Here is a 4335-nt window from a genome sequence, read left to right as displayed (position 1 = left end):
TTAATGATCAAAATAATTACAATTACAATGTTAAGATAAATGATTTGGTGCAACTTTGTCAAAAAGCCCTCAGAAGTAGAGTTGATCTAAGTTATGGTAGACGAATACGACCAATAAGGAAGTTCCAATCGATGGCTTCACCACAGTTTTTTCCATACTACTACTTATGAGGTTGAGTGACCTTCTTTTCTCTCTCTCTATGATGATAAAAAAATGCAATGTTTTCATGTGAGGAGCAACATAATGCCCCAACATGTCCCTACACTTGACGAAGCTCAGAGAAAACATGCAAACTAGCCTGCAAAGGGGTAGGATATAATTAGACAACCCATCCAAATCCAACATATTACTTTCAGATTCAGACCCAATAATAAGATCCAAATGTGATTTTGGATTGCATTCTGCTTTGCTAAATGGGAATTCATTTGGGATTGGATTTCCATCAGTATTTTAAGTCAGAATTAACTTTCTTACTTATAAAGATCCTATTTTTTATTGTTTTCATCACAGGTTCCACCATTACCACAAATATGTTGGATCCTAATTTAAGTAGCCCAACTATATTGGATCTTATTTGCATAGTAAATTTCAGTTGCAGATTCGGATCTAGCAACAATTTTCCTGTATCCAATCCATCTGCAGCCCTATTGCCAAGTAACCATGTATCCTATTACCATCCTTAAAGAAGGAGGCTGAACCATTGAAGGGTGCACTACACCGACCAAAGGAAGTAGAGGAAGAAGAGCTTATTAGAGAAGCGGCAACCCAAAGACGGAAAATTTATTAAATCATTAAGGATATTTTAGTTATTTGACTAACGGGCTTTGGGGATGAGACAAGGCAGAGCGGGGTCCCGCCTCCATACTCGCACGAGTTTTGATTTCAACTTCCATCCTAGCCTACATCTCTGTTTCATGTCCTCCATTCTCATTCCAAATGGGGTAAGGTGGGTTGTCGGCAGGTCTACTGTCAGGGCCCCACTTGATGGCCAATTTTTGACCGGCTCAACAAATTATAGCCCTATATGGAATAGGAATAAGCCTTATCATGATACATTTTTTTAAGGCATAGGCCCAACGTTTGCTACTTTGGTTGACATTATTTACTCATGATTTTCCAATCAGTGGAGTTCAAAAGAATTCTTAATCAAAGAAATCAGCTTAAAAATAAACTTGATTTTATTTTTAACTAAATTTTTAATTACGGGCCTAGCTTAGTATAAAATTTCATAAAACCATACCGTTTAATTAATAATCGAACCTCATGGACTTATGCTTCCCCAGTCCTGCTCCGTCTCTGTCCCGATCCTCGCCTCACCCCATCCCCTATCCTTCTATGGGGGTGACAATAGAGAAAGAAGAAATGAAGACCCACTTCGCCTCCATTTGGACCGTGGTTGAAGGACATGAAACATGGATGAAGCCGGGGGTGGAGGATAATATTCATCCTTGTGTGGTGATGAAGCTTTGAGTTACTACATGGGGCGGGGGTGGAGACCTTGTCCCCTACCCCTCTCTATTACCATCCCTAAATTTAGGGGTCAATAATGCATACAATATTGCCCCTAAACAGGAATGTCTTTTGCAGTTCTCAACACTAATTTTGTTGTAAACCACAAGTTGGGGACTTTTGTCCTCGCATGATAATAAAATAATAATAATAATAATAATAATAATAATAATAATAATAATTATTATTATTATTATTATTATTATTATTATACATATAATATTGGGTAACATCATCGTACATTTGACACCAACCAAATATCTTTAAAAGTGAGGTATATTTTTTTTAATATTGTCGAATTCTATTTCTTTTTGTTTTTGAAAGAAAGAGAAATTTTATTACTGATAGGAAGAATTCAGCACAAGATTAACAACGAATAGGATGACAAGAGGTCACCTACCGAACAATTCACAACAAGAAATTATAAATGAGATAGAAGAGAGATAAGAAGAGAGCATAACATAGCAGAAAAATGCAGAATAGACGATGATTAAACCATGCAGTTTCAGACCCTCTCCCTGAAAGAACCAAGAAAGGTCAATCAGACTCCCCTGGGGAAGATAAAGATGGGATCAGAAAAGGTTGTATCACAAGTTTGTTATAACCTGCAATTGAAATTGTCCATGACCAGAACTGTGGTAATGTCTCTTCCACAAAGTGAATAAGAAAATGGATGATAACAATTTTCTAGCAAGTTTTGACTGGCTCTTCAAGAGGGCCCTGAAGAATCAACATAACTCACCATAAAGGATGAAATGGATAGATCCTTATATTTATAAGATGTTAAATAAAATATGACAAAAACTATACAAGAAGTGGTTCATGTAGAAATAGCCACAATAGGTCATGTAAGTGTGGGTGTTCTTGTTCAAGCACCAATAGCAGTTATTCATGTTCAAGCACCAATAACTGTTGTTCATGTTCAAGCTAGTTCCAACAATACTATTGTTGTGAATCGTCATTACCAACAAGGCTTCTGAAACTCATCCATTATATTGACAAACTTTTTTATTCATTAAATATTTCTGCTGATACATAAATGGTCATCAAGCACACTTATTTAGTAATTATAAGTAACATTGTTACATATTTAAGAGCCATTTATAGTATGTTAGGGGTGCGAGCAACCCTTCCATAGGAGTTAAGCAAGATGCAAACGCGGTCGCAGCGAATATCTCTAGTAGCACAAAATGGATCCCCCTCAAAGGCAGCCTTTACATGGTGGTTCTCCCTTTCAATAATGGTTTTGGCAAAGCTTCCTTGTGTACCGACCAGTTCTGGCCATGCGCTCTTACCTGCATCCAATTGTTGCATCTCATGTTAGCAACTCATGGTCTTGAAGCAAAAGATTAATGATCAAAATAATTATAATTACAATGTTAAGACATGATTTGGTGCAACTTCATGAGAAAACCCTCAAAAGAAGAGTTGATCTAAGTTATGGTAGATGAATCCGACCAATAAGCAAGATCCAATCTATGTCTGCCATACTACTACCTATGAGGTTGAGTGGCCTCTCTCTCTCTCTCTCTCTCTCTCTCTCTCTCTCTCTTTGAAGAGAAAAAAATGCAATGTTTCCATGTGAGGAGCATCATAATGCCCCAACATGTCCCTATACTTGACGAAGCTCATAGAAAACTTGCAAACTAGCCTGCAAGCGAGCAAGTATAATTAGACAACCCATCCAAATCCAACATATTACTTTCAGATTCAGACCCAATAATAAGATCCAAATGTGATTTTGGATTGTATTCTGCTTTGCTAAATGGGAATTCATTTGGGACTGGATTTCGATCAGTATTTTAAGTAGGAACAAACTTTCTTACATGTAAAGAGCCTAGTTTTTATTGTTTTCATCACAGGTTCCACTATTATCACAAATATGTTGGGTCCTAATTTAGCCCTACTGTATTGGATCTTATCTGGATAGTAAATTTCAGTTGCTGATTCGGATCTAGCAAGAAATTGCCTGTATCCCATCCATTTGCAGCCCTAATGCCAAGTAACCATGTATCCAAGAAACTAGATGATTGATTTCATGTTCTAGCTGATAACATGCAAAGCCTAGGACATTATCCAAACAGGAGTTAAAAGGAGGAAGATTGTTATATCGATGTGCATGAATGACATATGCATGTATATAAATATATACCTTTGCAATCGAGGCGGCCGGCAGCCATGGATGATCCAACAAGGAAGAAGAGGATGACAGCCACACCCATGACATTCACTATATTTGATGACCTGCACCTCATGGCTTTGTGTTGGGTTCTAATCTCTCTCTTTAAGAGGTTCACTTGCAGTTAAGGTATATTACTTGTTGGAAATTTATAGATGAGGTTCATTACAAGTGGGAAATATATAGACGTAGTACTTTGACTAACATGGCCGTCTTGTTTGAATGTTAACTTTACAACCAGAGAGAGATAAAGAGAGATCTAACTAGTACTTGAAGAAACTGAAAAAGTCAAGAGTTGTGATAAGGTTATCCCAGTTAGTATGTATTGGTGGATAAGCACTGTCATCAGCTGCCATTCCCACCAACCCACTTTTTTGAGAAACCTGAGTCGGTAGAAGTTTTAGAAACGCATGCCCTTTCTTACCAAATACTCTCTCTTTCTCTTGATCTTGGCATTTTGGTTTATTTAAGATGTGTGTGTATGTGTATCAGCCACACAAAACACAGAAAATCACTAAGGCGTGTAGCTATTTTTTTTGGTGTAAAACACTAACACCAAAAATCACTACGCGGACGGTGATATTCTGTATAAAACACAAAACACAGAAAATCGTTAATGCACAGCGATTTTCTGTGTTTTGTGTGGA

The 4335-nt window shown here is 37.2% G+C and overlaps 1 long non-coding RNA gene across 1 annotated transcript; it reads right to left on the bottom strand.

Annotated features, from left to right (window-relative positions):
• Nucleotides 1-2483: 2483 nt before the first annotated feature.
• LOC149829151 (uncharacterized) lies at nt 2484-4106 on the bottom strand. The gene is made up of 2 exons (XR_016434201.1): nt 3662-4106; nt 2484-2804 (listed from the first exon to the last, which is right to left on the bottom strand). It is a non-coding gene; the product is annotated as an uncharacterized LOC149829151 (long non-coding RNA).
• Between the last annotated feature and the right edge of the window lie 229 nt (nt 4107-4335).

Source organism: Nuphar pumila, chromosome 9 (assembly GCF_984573655.1).
Source record: "Nuphar pumila chromosome 9, dmNupPumi1.hap1.1, whole genome shotgun sequence".
Classification (NCBI taxonomy): Eukaryota; Viridiplantae; Streptophyta; class Magnoliopsida; order Nymphaeales; family Nymphaeaceae; genus Nuphar; species Nuphar pumila.
This window is presented reverse-complemented; position numbering and strand designations above follow the sequence as displayed.